The sequence below is a fragment of the Ursus maritimus genome, unplaced genomic scaffold (genome assembly GCF_017311325.1).
Source record: "Ursus maritimus isolate PB19 unplaced genomic scaffold, ASM1731132v1 scaffold_11, whole genome shotgun sequence".
NCBI lineage: Eukaryota > Metazoa > Chordata > Mammalia > Carnivora > Ursidae > Ursus > Ursus maritimus.
This window is the reverse complement of record NW_024423453.1, coordinates 51,088,524-51,108,607: the sequence shown is the minus strand read 5'-3', so window position 1 is coordinate 51,108,607 and position 20,084 is coordinate 51,088,524. Positions and strand designations below refer to the sequence as shown.

The 20,084-nt window shown below is 33.3% G+C and overlaps 1 pseudogene; it reads left to right on the top strand.

Annotated features, from left to right (window-relative positions):
* The first annotated feature begins 7,513 nt into the window (after nt 1-7,513).
* Nucleotides 7,514-20,084, top strand: part of LOC103658130 — a 59,663-nt pseudogene continuing 47,092 nt past the window's right edge.

Sequence of the window (20,084 nt, the reverse complement as noted above, 5' to 3'; positions counted from 1 at the left end):
TGCTGAACGTTACATCATCTAATCCTGTGACCTTCCCCGTGACGTACTACTATTCACTAGGATGAAATACGGATTATTCCCTTGATCGTCTTTGATTGTTTATTGTTTATTGCCAATAAATATGCAAGGTTGCCGCTGTTCGGGGAGATCGCACTCTTGGCGGTGGCATGCCTGGCGGTCGTGCCCTGCACCCACGCTTTCTTTTGCAAGCTAACCTGTCTGTGCCTCGTCCTTTTCCCAAATCAATGCTGCAGCTCTGTGGACAGTGTCGCGGCAAACTTTCACCTCTTGCTAAATTTGTTAGGTATTTTATTGTTTTTAATGTTATTATAAAAGGGATCAATATCTTTTACTTCTTCTTTCAGAAAATTTATTTTTAGTGTCCAGAAAAGCTACTGACTTCTGCATGGTAATTTTATGTCCTGAAACTTTACTGAATTTGTTGATTAGTTCTAACAGTTTTTAGTTGTCTTTAGGATTTTGTATATATAAATTCGTGTCATCTGAAAAGAGACAATTTTACTTCTTTCTTTTGAATTCTGATGCCTTTTATTTATTTTTTTGCCTGATTCCTCTAGCTAGGACTTACAAAACTATGTTGAATAGGAGTTCGTGATAGTGGGCAGCCTTGTCTTGTTCCTGATATTAAAGAAAAATATTTCAGCCTTTCACTATTGAATATGATGTTAGCTCCAGGCTTGTTATACATGGCTTTTATTATGCTGAGTTATGTCCCTTGTATGTTTAATTTGTTAAGTGTTTTTTTAATGAACAGATGTTGAATTGTGTCAAATGCTTTTTCTGTATCTGTTGAGATGATTATATAATTTTTTCTTTCATTCTATTAATATGATGTATTACATAGATTAATTTGCATATGTTTAACCATCCTTGCAAACCTGGGATAAATCCCACTTGTTAATGGTGAATGATCCTTTTACTGTATTGCTGGATTTGGTTTGCTAGTATTTTATTGGGAATACTATAATTTCTTGCATCTGTATTCATCAGGGATATTGGCCTGTAACTTTCTTTGCTAGAGTGTCAGAATCTGGCTTTGGTATCAGACAGTGCTGGCCTTGTAAAATGAGTTTGAGAGTGTTCCCTCTTCTTTTTTTTGAAAGTTTGAACATAACTGGTGTTAATACTTCTTTAAATGTTTGGTAAAATTCAGCAGCGAAGCCATCTGGTCCTGGGCTTTTCTTCATTGGTAGATTTTGGATTACTTATTCAATTTCTTCTCTCTCTCTCTCTCTCTCTATATATATATATAAAGAGAGAGAGAGAGAGAGAGAGAGAGAAAGAGGGAGAGAGAGAGAGGGAGAAAGGGAGAGAGTTTGTAGGCATATAGTTTTTCATAGTAGACCTTTATAGATCCTTTGTATTTCTGTGGGCTCAGTTATTTGTATTATTATTTTTCTCCATGGAAACCATGGAGTTTTTGCCCTAAAACACTGCATTTAATTAAAATTGTTGATTGTCTATTTTTTACTAAAGATTTGTCTATCTGTATATCTCTTAAAATCCATTTTTTGACCATTGAATAGCAATAGCATTCAATGACTATACAATTTATATTAATAGGAAGCATTTGTTGAATATTTACAATGTATCAAATCCACTGCATGAAAAGTGGCAAAGAAATTTGGTGTTGAATGCGACCTATACAGTTTTATCAGTGGTGAATATACCTTTTCTATTAGGATTTTATAGAAGTCTCTTATAACTGAGTATTATTCTTCATGTATATGAAGAGATCTCATAGAAAAGGTGGACAGTTGATTATTTTTTTAGCGATTTAAAAAAAAAAAAGCAAAGTACAATAAACCTGGACTGTTAGTGGTATAGATTTCCATGCTGTGAAAATTTTTAAGCACTAGAATACCTACAGGTAGATGTTTGAAAATCCCACATTTTGAAAGATTTCTTAAAGTAAGACCTATCCCATCTTACAGGGACTATCTGAGAGAGAAAGTGCGAATTAATTCAACATAAAATCTTCTAAATCTAGGATTAAGTGATCATAAATTAGTTAATGTTTTACCTTCTGTAATAGATCGTTAGCTTCAATCAACATTGGCTTTGATTTTCTGAGACCATACAGAGGAGGAAGTTAACTGACTTAATAAAACATCTCCTGCTCAGCGATGGTCCCTGTTGAATAACTCTCAAGTCCCTAATGGAGAATTAGTACATTTTCTCTAAGGGTTTAAAAGATAATCAAAGTAGACTCTTTACCTTTGGAATGAGATCTTTCCTGCAGCTACAGTAATTTCATCTGGCTGGAAGTCATCTAAACAAATGTTTTAATGAGCGCATTACAAAAAAATCACAGCTATCTTTTTGCTGTCCATTATTGCTTTTCCCTTAAAAGAGGATTATACTTCACAGGTGATACCTATCAGTAGAGGCTACACCCACACCCCAGTATTATAAACAATGAATGATTTTAGCTTAGAAATAACTGTATCTTCTGGCTTATAATACTACTTACTTTATAAACTTTGTTTACCCAGAAACTCAGTAGAGATAACATCATCATTATATTTTTTTTGAGTTTTTAAAAAAAATTTCAGGAATACAATAAAACGAGTATTGGTGCTAAAAACTAAGGGAAATAAAAATGCAAAATGTGAAGACTGGTTCTAAGTTGCTATAATCCCATTGTGGAGAAAAATCAGTTATATAAAAATTAAATGTAGAATTGAAGTCGCTAGAAAGTATAGACTATATTATAACTCTCTCACCTTCCACAACATGTTAAGGTTATCCTTTGTATGCAACATACTTATTGAAAAAGATGTAGAAAACAAGCAATCACTGAATGAATGAAGTATTGCACTCATTCAGAGAATCAGTGTAATTAAAATTGGGATATAAAATATTGGTAAACCTTAGATGGATAATAAATGAGATCAGAGTATAGAGTAAGAACATTCTTAAGAATTTATTTAAGATGTATTGATAGTTCCCAGACTTAAAGGTATTGGAAAGAAAATTTTATGAAATAAGTAGTAGGAAGCAAAGCTAAATAGATAAGATTAGTTGAAACCATGAAAGATCTTAATTCCATGGTGGGAAGCCTATATTTTATTCAGTGGGAGGGACAGTGATGAGAAACATTTCAGTGAAATTCCCTTCTTTCAGTTCAATTGATGTGAGGGGAAAGGGTGAAAAAAATCAAAGATGATACCATAGTTTTAACTCTGAATAAGTGGGAAAATGTGCAATGATTAGTAATATGAAAATTAAAAGAGGTAAGGTAGAGGTGGCAGTTTATATGAATAACACATACAGTTTGATCTTTCAATTTTTGAAATATTCTGAACTTATTTTCCAGAAGTTTCTTTTCTCTAACTTTTATTTTTATCTCAAACCCATTTTTGTTATCATTGACATTTTTGATAGTAAAACAAATGGGTCATTTGCATTTGTTTTTATTTTATCCTGTCACTGAACCTCTAGTTTATCCAAAAGTGACTTTTTAACTGAAAAACCTTAGGAGTTCTTGAAATGCTGAAAAAAAAATGTTTGTTCCTTTTGTAGTAGTTTTTACCCACATAAAGTCCAGAGTTGACATTTATGAGTAGTTGTTTGCTTCATTAAAGACATCGGTTTATTTTGTACTCTGGGCATTTTGTAGCAACAAAATAGATTTGATTCTTTGTTTTATTTACAAATATGCTTTTTACTTTCCTAAAAGACAGAGAGACACTTGGTCAGAAAGAGGTAACTATGAAGCTGTAGCCCAGACATTTCATTTGTTGGTTTCCTTGTTCCATGATAGCCATCTTCTTATGATGTGGCCAGGAGTGCTTAGGTATTGTTGAGAAAGATAAAACAATGCTTATCCTGAAATTAAAAAAAAATTATTGAGCTATTCAAGCAATATTTTTAAAACTACGCATAGGGTATATGACAGTATACAGATGGCATAGATACGCACTGAAGGAAGTTGACATAAAGTAATAAAAAATAACTTAATATTTCCCTAAGTGCCAGTGAAGAACAATGTAGAATAAAAATGTTTATTAGTAACTTTTAAAGAGGATTATGAAGCTCAGAGGGATTGGTTCATGAGGACTCGTTTGTGATAGACTAGAATTAAAACAATGATTTCAGCAATGCAAACTAATATTTCATATCCCGTTTTTAGATCTACTTTTACCATTTTGTTTTTAACATATATCACAATATACTTTTTATTGTTGTTATCTATTATCTAATCTAAAAGTAATTTGTGATGATTGACAAGAAAAATGTAGACTCTGAGCTAAAAACCAGTAATATATGATGCATGGGCTAAGCTGGGCACAGAATTGAACAGGAGATTGCACATGTCAAAACCAACCAAACAGCTAAATAAACAAGTTGTTGGGAAAGATAGACCATCTCAGTATATATTTGAGTTTGTTAGATTCTTAACAGAAGGGATAAAAGTGCAAGAGAACTCATGTATTGTTAGGATGCTTATCCATTTGAACAACATAATGGTCCTTATTCTCAATATAGAAACTTTGTAAAACATGAAAAAGATCTTCCGCATATGATCAGCCGTTGGTAGACTCCCTGAACAAAACGTAATGCAATTACACGAGGAAGCGAAGTGATTATGGCAGTTTTCTGATTACCTGGAAACATGGAAAAAGCCTGAAAAAGTTTGAAGGAATGAATAGTTGGCAGCTTATTTCTTAGACAATTATCTTGAATATGAACTGTCTTCCATAGGCTTAAGGTGGGAGTTTTATGGCAGACACCTCATAAATGAGATTTTAGGGAGTAGCAAAAGGGCAGGAATTTTTAATTCCTGACTGAAAAACCACCTCTATGCTAGAAATATCGGCCATGTTGAAAATAAAGATATTTCATTGTGAAAGTTCAAGATTATGAATTCTTCCATTTAAGCAACAAATATACTTACTTAGCATATATTACTGGCCATTCTGTTTATCATCAGAAGTTGAGGTCCTTGTGCTCAGGATGAAAATTTTTGTCAGGAAAACTCTAAATTCTTAAAAGAGTGCTAAGAGGATATCTAGAAGTTTTATACTTATGTCTTTGTCTTAAAGATGTGAAAGAAGATCTTGAAGACATGCTGCATACCATCAACACAGTAAAACCTTCAGTTACCCTTGACGAATTTAATCTGATTAAAACTCCATTGTGACACTGTTGAGTAAACAAGTTTTCAAGTAGAGTGATGGAAAATGTACGCATTTCCCCCTGCACTTTCTTTCTTTATCTATGGTCTACATTAGGGAGTTTTTATGGCCCTTTTTTTTATTTGGAGTAAAGCTCTTAAAGCCTCTAAATGGGGAAAAAAAATTACTCTGTAACATAAGTACAAATGAATAAGTGCAAAAATTAGAAGTCTCTAAGAGGAAAATTCACAGTTTCTTTTCAGTTAGAGATTTGTGTACAGAATAGAGATCTGCATAGTGAGCATCAATTCTAAAAGTAACAAAGTTTTACCCATTATTCCTTCACATGAGCTCAGCAGTGGTCCTTGCTGTTAGCAGAGAGATGCTTATTTTGTCTTTGTCCATAATTACTATCAATCGCGTCCTTGGGCATCCATGGTACAAACCATGACAGAATTTAAGAGCCTTAGGTTCTCCATTTTTATCGCTTTTGAAAGATTTACAACACACACACGCACACACAATCTTGATATTATAATCTCGGAAAATATTGATGAAATTTCCTTTTGAATTATTTCTTTATTTAAAAAAAATTTCCTTAAGTGTAGCAAACTGATTGGTTTTCTCAGCATAATGAACAGCTATGACTTTCTATTTCGTCTATATTAACATTCACATTACTTAAATCACCTTTTGCTTTGCTCTGAACTTGATATTGAAAAACTTTTATGCATCATTGATTCTTACTATGCCTCAGATAATTGGTCCTGTTACAGTGACTTACATAATACATAGCTGAGAAAATGAGAGACTTCTCCAAGAAATAGAGTTTATCTTAAACTGATTTTGTTTCAGTGAGGTCATTCTTAACTCAATATGGATGATGTTTTGACAAATCTATTAAATTATAGAAATTGAAAAAAGTATTTCATAGACTGACAGATAGTATTTTGCATTGAGCTTCAGATCTCCCTAACACTAAACATTCTAAAATTCCAGATTTCTATTATTAAATAAATGAAAATGAGCTCCTTGCAATTTATGTGGTAGAAGAGTAATACAAAATTATCAATCTGCTGAGATGCTCTGATTTCTAGACTATTATTTCACCTTTGTCATTCTCTGAATCTTCTGTGGATTGAGCAACGTGTAGAAGTCAGACCTGTTATTTATGCCATTGAGAATACGGGTTTCAGACTTTGTACTGTATTTTGAGGAGATTGTGAATCACGGCTTCACTGATGACCAGTGCAGGCATTTGACTGTATTTTGAGGATTCTACACACAAATCTAGCATTGGTCATATTTTGAATGCTTAATCCGCGAAAGGGAATAATTTCGGCTTCACAGTGGTACAGAAAATTCTAACACGTTTGGAATATAAGAGGGGAAAAATTGGGCCAGTTACATGGACTTTTCCTACTTTTAGAGCAGTTCCTCAGTGTTCTTAGTCTAAAGACAAAATGCTCATATATCTAAATGCATTATTCATTCCGTCTACAGTCAGATGAGAGTTAGCAACATAGATACTCAGCCTCAACCATTGCACAAAAATAGTCAAACAAATTTTTGCAACACATTCAAGTCTTAATCTAAGTATGTCTTTCTTCTATGATTGAGAAATCTCCATTCTTTCTTAAAATGGCTGGGAACATGTCCCTATATTTCGGTGGTGATGTTCTGTCACTTATGACACAATAAATCACATAAATTCTTTAAATGCCAATCCTAGAGTAAGACAGAAACATAAGACTGAATATTACACCATGGGATAAGACTGAAGTGTATTATGAACTCAACTAGAAGCAGAATTAAGTTATCCCCTTGAATTGAGTCATTACATTTTAAGACTGCTCTTTAATAATTCCTTCTCCCTGCTATGAAAGAAACATTTCCTGGTAGTATTTTCTTTCCTCTGTTGCTTTTTTTTTCCCCTTCTGCTCTCCATTTCAGGGTTGTCTTCCTAATATACTTGGTCTGGAACAATTAAATATGTGATAAACTCAGCAAAAATATGTGATTAAGTTGTTTTATTCCGAGTTTAACCTACATACATCCTAATAACCAGAAAACATTAGCCAGCACTTATTTTTAAATTAGAATAAGTGTTAGCTAATTTAATGGCCTTGTAATTATCAATGTCTACAGATAATATGAAAATCTGTTTTAAAACAGGGTGACTAACATAGTATAATAAAAAATATTATTATAAAAAAATAAAACAAAACAGGGTTTCTTAATATAATTTTTGTGCTGTATCAGTATTCAGTCAGAAGCCGAAAAATTAAGATATATATATATATATGTATGCAGATATATATTTGTTATAAGAGATTTTTATAAGGGTTTATATAATTGTGGTAGCTGGTAAGATGTCTATAAGGCTACCGTCTTTGTATGTGATGCTAGAGTGTGAAATTCTGAAAAATTGGACAAGCAGTTGGGAAGAGAAGGCTGATGTTAGGTGGAAAAGAACAAGCTGTAATTCACAAGCATTTGCTGAAATGAAAAAATGGATTGGAAGTCATTTCTTCCTACTTTTTGCTGCTTTCCACCTTGATGATGTTGATGTCATACAGGAGAAACAGGTGCCCGTCATCATCACAGAGCTAAACACATATCTCGCCCAAGAGAAGCTGAAGGAGGATTCAGCAAAGGGTGGCATGGTTGGTTGCAGGCTCAGACTGTGTGTCATACCAATAAACCAAGGTGAAAAGCTGCAGTGGGCATGATCTGCAGAGGCACCTGATGACTTCACCTTGCCCTTCCCAATAAAAAGCCATATGGCTGCTGCTTCACTTGTGCCCACAAGTCTCACAAAAGTGTCTCTGTGCCCCACACTAACTGGAATCACACAGGATAGGGGATTCTGAGAAATGTTGTTTATCTTAGCTCTGTTGATACATTACAGAGCCATCATGGTGCCATGGGTCCATTTGGAAGTCTGATGAAGTTTATATATCCCCTTTCAGAATTATGTCTTTAATATTTTAAATGCATGAGATGAAATGCAGAAAATTACCTAGAGAATCAGTTATATTAAAACAGTTATCAGAACATGAGAAATCAAATTTGTGATATCGTAATAAAAAGGCTTTGTAATATATTTAACAACAAGATCCAGGCAAATATTTAATGCTTAATAACAATAGTAATTTTTAAGCCGTGGTGAGTGTAAATCATACTTCATATTTGTAACAAAATGTGATAGGAAAACAGTTCCTATGATGAGAAGTTTATAAATATTGTTGTTGTGATTTGTTGGCTAAAGTCATACTTCAAGAAAATGATAAATTTTCAGTTGGAGGTTAGTGAAAATATATGACTTCTTTTTTCCTAATCCACATGCACAGATCATCTGAATTTTATTCATGGACCCCATCAGTAGGATCTGTAAATCCTAGGATAGAACCCCTCCTTTGGAATCAAAAACTCTTTCAGTGAAAGATCTTTACCAATACTTACTTTTTAAGGTAATAAGTTTAAAGAAACATTTCTTAGGTCTAAATGCCCTGCTGTGAGATAATACATGCTAAATGATGTCTCTGGTATAATAAGCCACACATTTTTTTTTTTACATGTCTGTAGTTACAAAGTCTTAATTATAACGAACAGCATTTCAGCAGAACTCTGTGAAAAGTAAAATTAACATTACCACAAGAATTGGCATGCTAAATTGTTAGTAGACTCCCCAGGGTTTTCTGTCTTGCTATGAAGACTTTAATGATTTCTTCATAGTTTAGACATAGTAAAATAGCACCATTTGGGCTTCTGAGTATGGCAGTCACTAAATATTTTCAAATAAATTTCTTTCAATCTGTATTTTACTTATAAAGAATTTTTTTGCATGTAGTAAGATTGCACAGCTTACTAAATGGATATTGCTATGTGGTTATAAAGGGAAGTATTCAATATTAGTATAGAATATCACATTTCTATCGCATAATGTTTTTAAGTTGTGTTTACTCTAATTTTGGCCCTCTGCATTCAACCTTATTTGTTGCATACAGTCCTTAAAAAAATGACTCTGGAGGCATTATTTTAGTTTTCTGTTTTTCTTTTTTTTTTCCTTTGATGAATTTGATATTACACTGTGTAAGTAAATTTTTTTCACATTGTGTAAATTTAAGGTGTAAAGCCTTTTACGTTGATGCATTTATATATTGTAATATGTTTGCCCTTGAAGCAATATTTATCACATCATGCCATTATTATAAAATATTATTGTCTATTCATTATGCTGCATTAAATATCTATGGCTTATTTACTGTCATTTTACGTTTTAAGTTTGTACCCTTAAATGAAATCAATCTTATCACCACCCCTGCCCCCCCATAACTATGACTTTACTCTGTTTTTTTAACAGGCTTGAATTTTAATTAATTAATTAATTAATAATTAATTAATTATTGTTTTTTATTTTTTTACTGAAATATAGTTAACATGCAATATTACATTAGTTTCAAGTGTACAACATAATGATTTGACATTTATATATATTATGAAAATATCACCACAATAAATTATCATTTATCACCATACAAAGTCATTACAGTATTATTAACTCTAGTCCATATGCTACATTTTACATCACAGAGACTTATTACTGGACATTTATACCTCTTAATCCCCTTAAATTATTTCACCCATTCTTCCATGCTCTTTCCCTCTGGCAACCACCTGTTTGTTACCTGTATTCACGAGTCTGTTTCTCTTTATTTGTGTTTGTTCATTTGTTTTATTTTTTATATTTCACATGTAGGGTAAATCATATGGTGTTTGTTTTTTTCTGTCAGACTTATTTCACTTAGCCTAATACCCTCTTATCTATCCAAGTACTTGCAGATGACAAGATTTCATTATTTTTTATGGCTGAATAATATTCCATTATGTGTATGAGTGTGTGTGTGTGTGTGTGTATATATGTGTGTGTGTCTATGGAATGGATTATTGGGTTATATGGTATTTGGAATTCTTGGATTATATGGTCTTTGGAATTGTTGCATTATGTGGTATTTATTTTAAATTTTTTGAGGAATCTCCATATTGTTTTTCATAGTGGCTACATTAAATCACATTCCCTCTGACAGTGCATGAGGGTTCCCTTTTCTCCACATCCTTGCCAACGCTTGTTATTTCTTGTCTTTTTGATATTACCCATTATGGAAGGTATGAGGTGATGTCTCATTGTGGTTTTGATTTGCATTTTCCCTAATGAGTAATGATATTAAGCATGTTTTTATGTGCCTGTTGACCAACTGTGTGTATTCTTTGCAAAAATGTCTATGAGGTCCTCTGCTCATTTTTAATCAGATTATTTGTGTGTGTGTGTGTGTGTGTGTGTGTTCAGTTATATGAGTTAGCTGTAAATTTTGGGCATGAACCTCTTGTCAGATACGCCATTTGAAAATATCTTCTCCTGTTCAATAGGTTGTCTTTTAGTTTTGTTGATGGTTTCCTTCACTATGCAAAAGCTTTTTAGTTTGATGTAGTCCCCATAGTTTATTTTTGCTTTTGTTTCTCTTGCCTGAGGAGACAGATCAAAGAATATCGCTAAGATCAATGTTCAAGAGTTTACTGCCTATTTTTTCCTATAGTAGTTTTATGGTTTCAGGTCTTATATTTTGGTCTTTAATCCATTTTGAATTTATTTTTGTTTATTATGTAAGAGTGGCTCTTTTTCTTTTCTTTTTCTTTTCTTTCTTTCTTTCTTTTTTTTTTTTTTTTTGGCATGTAGCTGTCCAGTTTTCCCAACAGCATTTATTGAAGAAGAGACTGTCTTTTCCCCATTGTATATTCTTGCTTCCTTTGTTGTAGATTAATTGACCATAAAATCATAGAGTTATTTCTGGGTTCTGGGTTCTGTGTTCTGTTCTTTTGATTTGTGTGTCTATTTTTGTTCCAGTATCATGCTGTTTTGATCACTACAGCTTTATGGTATAGTTCAAAATCAGAGAACATGTTACCCCCAGCTTTGTTCTTCTTTTTAAAGCTTGCTTTGGCAATTTGGGGTCTTTTGTGGTTCCATACAAATTTTAGGATTATTTGTTCTGGTTCTGTGAAAAATGCCATTGATATTTTGATAGAGAGTGCATTGAATCTGTATATTATTTTGGACAGTATGGACATTTTAAGAATATTAATTCTTCCAATCTATGAGCACAGAATACATTTCCATTTATTTATGTTATTTTTAATTTTTTTCACTGTTGTCATAGTTTTCAGAGTACAGGTGTTTCACCTCTTTGGTTGAATTTATTTCTGGGCATTTTATTCTTTTGATGCAATCATAAATGAGATTGATTTATTAATTTTTCTATCTTATAGTTTGTTATTAGTGAATAGAAACACAAGAGATTACTGTATATTAATTTTGTATACTGCAATATTATTGAATTCATTCATTCACTAGTTTTAATAAATGAGAAACCAAAACAATGAAAACTAATTTCTTTTTGGTGGAGGTTTTAGGGTTTTCTATATTTACTGTCATGCCATCTGCAAATTGGACAATTTTACTTCTTCCTTACCATTTTGATGCCTTTCTTTTCTTTTTCCGGTGTGTTTGCTGTGACTTGGATTTCCAATACTCTGTTGATAAAGTGGTGAGAGTAGGCACACTTGCCTTGTTCTTGACCATAGAGGGAGAGCTTTCAGCTTTTCACTATTGAGTATGATGTTAGCTTTGGGTTTGTCTTATATGTTATTTATTATGTTGAGGTATGTTTCCTTTATACCTAACCATCATGTTGACAGTTTTTATCATAAATGGATGCTGAATTTTGTCAAATGCTTTTTCTGCATCTATGGAGATGATTATATGATTTTTATCCTTCATTTTAATATGGTTATCATGTAGACTGGTTTGTGGATATTGAAACATCCTTTCATTCCTGGAGTAAATCCCAGTTGATCATGGTGTATAACCCTTTTAGTGTATTTTTGAATTCAGTTTGCTAATATTTTCTTTAGGATTTTTGCTTCTATGTTCATCAGGGATATTGGCCCATAATTTTTTTGTGTATGTTGCGTCTTTATCTTGTTTTGGTATCAGGGTAACGCTGCCCTCAAGAATGAGTTTGGAAACATTTCTTCCTCAATTTTGGGAAATATTTTGAGAACAATAGATATTAACTCTTCTTTAAAAGTTTGTAGAATTCACCTGTGAATCTGTTTGGTCCTGGATTATTTGTTGGGAGTATTTTGATTACTTATTTAAGTTTGTTAACATTAATTCGTCTGTTAAGATATTCCATTTTTTCCTGATGCAGTGTTAAAAGATTGTGTGTTTCTAGGAATTTATCCAGTTCTTCTAGGTTGTCCAATTTGTTAGTGTATAGTTGTTCTATTTCTCTCTTATAATCTTTTGTGTTTTTGTGATGTCGGTTGTAACTTTTCTTTCATTTATTATTTTGTTTATTTGGTCTTTTCTTTCTCTTTTTTTAATGAGTTTGGGTAAAGGTTTATCAATTTTCTTTATCTTTTCAAGGAATCTTGATTTCATTGATGCTTTCCATTTTTTACAAGTCTCGATTTCATTTATCTTTTTTTTTTTTTAAAGATTTTATTTATTTATTTGATAGAGAGAGACAGCCAGCGAGAGAGGGAACACAAGCAGGGGGAGTGGGAGAGGAAGAAGCAGGCTCCTAGTGGAGGAGCCTGATGTGGGGCTCGATCCTGGAACGCCGGGATCACGCCCTGAGCCGAAGGCAGACGCTTAACGACTACGCCACCCAGGCGCCCCACGATTTCATTTATCTTAACTCTTATCTTTATTATTTTCTTTCTTCTACTAACTTTGGGCTTCATTATTTCTTCTTTTTCTATTTCCTTTAGGTGTAGTGTTAGATTTTTTTTTTTTTTTTAATTTTCTGAGGTAAGCCTATCTGGCTATGAACTTGCCTCTTACAGCTGTTTTTGCTATGTACAGTAGGTTTTAAAGTGGTATTGTGTTTCAGCTTTCATTTTTCTCCAGGTATTTTTTGACTTACTCTTTCATTTCTTTGTTGACCCATTGGTTGTTCAGTAACATGTTGTTTAATCTCCATTTATTTGTGATTTTTCCTGTTTTCTTCCAGTAATTCTTGTTTCATACCATTTGTGGTTAGAAGAGGTGCTTGATTTGATTTCAGTCTTTTAAGTTTATTGAGTTTTTTTGTGGCCCAACATATGATCCATTCTGGAGAATGTTCCATGTGCACTTGAGTGGAATGTGTATGCTGGTTTTGGATGGAATGTTAGGTATATATTAAGTCTATCCGTTCTAAAGTGTCATTTAAGTCTGATATTTTCTTATTGATTTTCTATCTGTAGGATCTATCCATTGATGTGTGTGGGATGATAAAGTCCCCTACTGCCATTGTATTACTGTCAGTTTCTCTCTTTATTCCTGCTAATATTTGCTTCTTATATTTAGGTGCTCCAGTATTGGGTGCATAGATATTTACAATTGTTATATCCTCTTGTTAGACTGATCCTTTTATCATTATGTAATGCCCTTCTTTGTCTCTGATTACCATCTTTTTTTAAAGACTGTTTTGTTTGATACAAATATTGTTGCCCCAACTTTCTTTTTGTTTCCAATTGCATGGAACATCTGTTTCCATCTCTTGACTTTCAGTCTGTATGTGTCTTAAGGTCTGAAGTGAGTCTCTTGCAGGCAGCATATATATGGGTCTTGTGTTTTTTTGAATCCATTCAGCCCTCTGTCTTCTCATTGGAACATTTACTCCATTTACATTTAAAGTAATTATTGATTTTTTTTTCATTTTTCTGTTTATGTAATTTTTTCTCTCTTTCTTCTGTCTCTTGCTCTATTCACTTGTTATTTGATGACTTTCTTTAGTGTAATGTTGGGTTAATTTCTCATTTTTTGTGTATTATTATAAGTTTTTGGTTTGTTGTTACCATGAAGTTCGTATATAACAATTGATCTGTGTTGTGCTCTATTTTTAGTTGATGGTTGTTTAAGTCAAATTCATTAAAAAATCTCTACATTTCTATTCCCACTCCAGATGTTATATACTTGACATCATATTTTCATCTTTTTATTTTGTGTATTCCTTAATTTTGTAGATATAGTTGATTTACTACTTTGTCTTTTAACTTTCATACGAGCTTTATAAGTGGTTTATCCACTACTTTTACTGTACGTTTGCTTTTATCATTGAGTTTTCTTTTTACAATTTTCTTGTAGTTATGACCTTTTCTTTTCTGCTTAAAGAAGTCCCTTTAAAACATCTTAGAAGGCTGGTTTAGTGATGATGATCTCTTTAACTTTTGTTTTTCTGGGACTCTTCAGCTCTCTTTTAATTCTGAATGGTGATCTTGTCAGGTTGGAATATTCTTAGTTGTGGGGTTTTTTCCTTTCAGCACTTTGGATATATTATGTCACTCCCTTCTGGCCTACAAAATTTCTGCTGAAAAACCATCTTTAGTATGGGCATTCCCTTGTAAATAACTAGTTGCTTTTCTCTGCTTTTAAGATTCTTTCTTTATGTTTAATTTTTGACATTTTAATTATAATGTGTCTTGGTGTGGACCTCTTTGGGCTCATCTTGTTTGTGGCTTTCTGTGTTTCCTGGCTCTGGAAGTTTCCATCTTCAAGTTAGGGAAATTTTTAGCCTTTGCTTCTTTAAATAAGTTTTCTGCCCTTTCCTCTCTATCTTCTCCTTCTGAGATCGTTTAATGTGAATGTTAGAATACTTGATATTGTCCAAGAACTTCTTCAACTATCCTCATCTTTTTTAAACTGTTTTTGTTGTTGTTTTTGTTCAGCTTAGGTGATTTCTACTACCTTGTCTTCTAGATTGCCAATTCATTCTTGTGCATCATCTAATCATCTTTTGAACCCCTCTAGTGTATCTTTTATTTCAGTTATTACAGTCTTTAGCTCTGATTGGTTCTTTTATTTTTCTCTTTGTTGACATTCTCACTGTGAAGCATATTAATGAGCATTACTTTGAACTCTTTATCATGTAGATTGCTTATCTCTATTTTGTTTAGCTTTTTTTGAGGTTTTGTCTTACTCATTCATTTGGAAGACACCCCTCTGTCTCCTTATTTTGCCTGACTCTGTGTTTGTTTCTGTGTATTAAGCAGATAAGTTACATCTCCTGTCCTTGAAGGAGTAGCCTTATGTAGCAGGATTTTTGCATCTATATTAATGAGAGATATTGGCCCCTAGTTCTCTTTTTTTTGTGTGCTGTCTTATCTGATTTTGGTATCAGGGTGATACTGGCCTCATGTAATGAATTTGGAAGTTTTCCTTTCTCTTCTATTTTTTAGAAAAGTTTGAGAAGACTAGGTATGAACTCTTCAGATGTTTGGTAGAATTCACCCGTGAAGCTGTCTTGTTTTGGATTTCTGTTTTTGTGGCGTCTTTAGATTATTGATTCAATTTCATTGCTGGTAATCAGTCTGTTCAAATTTTCTATTTCTCCCTACTTCAGTGTTAGTAGGTTATATGTTTCTAAGAATTTATTCGCTTCTTCTAAGTTGCCCAATTTGTTGGCATATAGGTTTTCATAATATTCTGTTACAGTTGTTTGTATTTCTGCAGTGTTGGTTGTTATTTTTTCTCTTTTACTATTGATTTTGTTTATTTGGGTCCCCTCTCTCTTTAACATATTAGCAAACAGAACCCAACAGTACATTAAAAAAATCATACACCACAATCAAGTGGGGTTGATTTTTGGGATGCAAAGGTAGTTCAGTCATTACAAAACAATTGTGATACATCACGTCAATAAGAGAATGGATAAAAACCATATAATCATTTCAATAGATACGGAAAAAGCATTTTATAAAGTACAACATCCATTCATGATAAAAACCTTCTGCAAAGTAGGTAGAGAGGAAACATACCTCAACATAATAAAGGCCTTATATGAATAACCCATAGCCAACATTATACTTAATGGTAAAAAAAATGAGAGCTTTTCCCCTAAGGTCAGGAACAAGACAAAGATATCCATTCTCACCACTGTTATTCAACATAATACTGGTAGTCCTACCCACAGAATTTAGATAATATAAAGAAATAAAGACACTCAAATTAGTAAGGAAGAAGTAAAACTCTATTTGCAGATGACATGATACTATATATAGAAAACCCTAAAGACTCCACCAAAAAACTACTAGAACTGATAAATGAATTCAATAAAGTCACAGGATACAAAAGGCTCAATGTACAGGAATGTGTTGCATTCCTATACACTTAATAATGAAGCATCAGAGAGTGAAATTAAGAAAACAATCCCAACTACACTTGCACTCAAAACAATAAAATACCTAGGAATAGGCCTAAAAAAGAGGTTAAGGACTCCGAAAAATATAAAGCACTGATGAAAGAAATTCAAGATGATGCAAAGAAATGGAAAGGCATTCCATACTCATAGGTTGGAAGAACAAATATTGTTAAAATGTCTGTACTATCCAAAGCAATCTACAGATTTAATACAATCCCTATCAAAATACCAAAAGCATTTTTCACAGAACCTAGAACAAACAATATTAAAATTTCTGTGGAACCACAAAGACCCCAAATAGCCAAAGTTATCTTGAAAAAGAAAAGCAAAGCTGGAGGGGATCAAATTCCAGATTTCAAATTATATTACAAAATGGTAATAATTAAAACAGTATGGTACTGACACACACAAAAAAACACATAGATCAGTGGATTAGAATAGAAAACCCAGAAGTAAACCCACAGTTATATGGTCAATTAATCTTTGACAAAGGAAGAATGAATACACAGTGGGAAAAAGGCTGTCTCTTCAACAAATGGTGTTGGGAAAACTGGACGGCAACATGCAAAAGAATGAAACTGGACCACTTTCCTACACCATACTCAAAAATAAATTCAAAATGGATGAAAGACCTAAATGTGAGACCTGAAACCATAAAAATCCTTGAAGAGAGCACAGGCAATAATGTCTCTGACATCTGTCATAGAAACATTTTTCTAGCTATTTCTCCTGACGTAAGGGAAACAAAAGCAAAAATAAACTATTGGGACTGTATTAAAATAAAAAGCTTCTATACAATGAAGGAAATGGTCAACAAAACTAAAAGACAACCTACAGAATGGGAGAAGATATTTGCAAATGACATATATGATGAGGGGTTAGTATCCAAAATATATAAAGAACTTATAGAACTCAACACCCAAAAACCAAATAATCCAATTAAAAATGGGCAGAAGACATGAACAGACTTTTCTCTAAAAAAGGCATACAGGTGACCAACAGACACACGAAAAGATGCTCAAAATCACTAATCATCAGGGAAATGCAAATCAAAACCACAATGAGATACCACTTCACACCTGTCAGAATGGCTAAAATCAAAACCATAAGAAACAACAAGTGCTGGGGAGGATACAGAAAAAAGGTACCCTTGTGCACTGTTGGTGGGAATGCAAACTTGAGCAGCCACTGTGGAAAACAGTATGGAGCTCCCTCAAAAAATTAGAAATAGAACTACCCTAAGATCCAGTAATCAAATTACTAGGTATTTACCCCCAAAATACAAAAACAATAATTCAAAGGGATTCATGCACCCCTATGTTTATTGCTCCATTATTTACAATAAGCCAAACTATGGAGGCAGCCCCCGTGTCCATTAATATATGTTCAGATAAGTAAACTGAAGTACAGTGGTTAAGTAATTATCTCAAGGTAACAAACCTTGTGGGTGGCAGTTAGTGAGACATAGGCCCTGCAGTATAAGAGGTCTTTAAGTCTGAACTCTTAATTTTTATGCCATGAGGGCTCTCATAACTTCCTTTTCTCCTTCCCAACTAATATAGGTATTATTTCTGGTAGGTGTTTCATTGTGTCAACCAAAGCTTTTAAAACATAGTTAAGTATTAACAATGATATGGGTGCCTTTTAGCTATATTCATACCTTAATGGGATTGCTTTTGGTTGTTTACTTTAAAGGATTTTGGGGGGAATGTTTTGTTATTGTTATTTTTATGATAAAGATAGCTTTCATAATGTGAGGATGTACTCTTATATTTCTGTTGAACTCAAAATATTTCTCAGAAATGTGTTTTGAATACTATTAAATTACAGCAGTAAGATGATAATAGATGTTTCTTCTTTGGATCAAAGATATGTATTTTATTGGGAAGTTTCTAAATAGCTTAATAGTCTGGTGATAAATAGCACTTAGTCATGGTTCTGAATTCAATTTGCCTAAAATTTACTTTTAATATTTGCATTTATATTCTTAAAGCAGCTTTATGTTTTAAAATTTTTGTCAGGTTTTTAAATCAAAATCATATTAGAAAATTTTCAGTTTTTGTGAATACTTGTACCTGGTCTCTTATTTCCTCAGCCTTCCTCTCTCTGCTGAGAATTAGTTATAAGAAGGAAGGGCTTATTTATATAAGGTTATCCTTATGGCACTAGGGTCCATGGCATCACATTAATGACTACTAAAATGTGATTGCTGACATCGGTGAATGCCAGTCTTACTCTGTGCTCCCTGAACTTTGTTAGAGCTCGATGACTCCTTCTTGGGCCAATTTGGGCACCTTGGACTGGATTGTATTATGTAATCCTTTATTCTTTTCTCCGTTTAAGTCTCAACTCAGTTGGCTTACACCTCTATCATACCAGATTATCATTCCCCCTTCACTAAGCTGAGTTCATGGCAGACTGCGGGCTTTAAAATCAGTGTACACACTTTCAGTAACTGAAAGAGACGGTGAAGTACAAATTCTTTTCTTTCTTTTGCCTATCACAGTTCAGCTCTTTGAACATGGTGAGCTATCCTTTCTGTTCATTTTGGGCATGTCCTGCACAGCAGACATAAGAAGGTCCAAAATGGTGATCTGGATCTTAAGTATGCCTCTCCACCTATCTAGAGTGCCCCTCCCTCATTTGGAGTGAAACCTTAAAGAGTGATTTGGGACATGTATCATTTAGATAACAAATAGTATTCTGCTTCTTTCAAATAGAAATATTAGTTATTACTGTATTGGTTATTATGGTATTGGGAGAGCTGGAGGGGCAAAAGTGGGAAAGATAAAGTTATAGGGCAAAAAGAAGAAAAGATAAAGCAACTCGAGATTTTGTAACTATTTTTTCTCTTCTGTGCTGGAGATGCAAAAATTTTCACATTCATTAAGGGTTCTGTGCAGAGAAGGCTTCTGTTGCTGGATCCCAGATGCCCAGGAGCTTAGTCTAGTCTAAAGCAGCTGCCCAGAGGTCACACTGTCTCTGTCCTCTCCTTCAGTTCTGAAGCTTCTGCTGCACTGTCTTATTGGAGATGCCATCAGAAACTTGAAGTGAAGGGAGTCATATTTCCCTCTTTCCTTCCTTCTAATCTTCAATATGTGCCTCCTATTGGAAGACCTTAATTGTAATCTTAACCCAGGGAATTTGTGTGTAGTATCATAGACTTCTTACATCAGCACAGAAGAGTGCAATGGAGATTGAGAGCAAAGAGAAAAAAGAAACCTTTGGTTTCTCAGTGTCTACTCTCAACCTCCTATGCATATAATTTCTGTATAACAATAACCATGGTTTCATGCTCTGCCTAGCTTGATAAACATTCATACAAATGTAAAGGCTCTTACCCTCTTTCCCAAAAGGAAGAAGCAGTGTTTCATTAGTCCTCAGATCCATCTCTGAGGATGGCAATTCTTGTAGTTTAGTAGTATTTCCACTGGATGTGCTGCACCCCCAAAATAGTATTTTAAAGTATAGTGCCTCCAGCACTCTTTATATAAAATACGTAGGGGAAACAGGAGGGAAAAATAACTTAATATATTCAAATAAATAAGGAAGAACCATACCAATCTATAGCTAATAGCTTCACTTCTAAAACTGTAACTTCCTTGCTCACCATGAATTCCATCTTTCCCTGTTAGCCAGAGCCCCAGTTTGTAAAGGTTCTTTATCTAAGAGGTGACCCAAATTTTCATTTCCA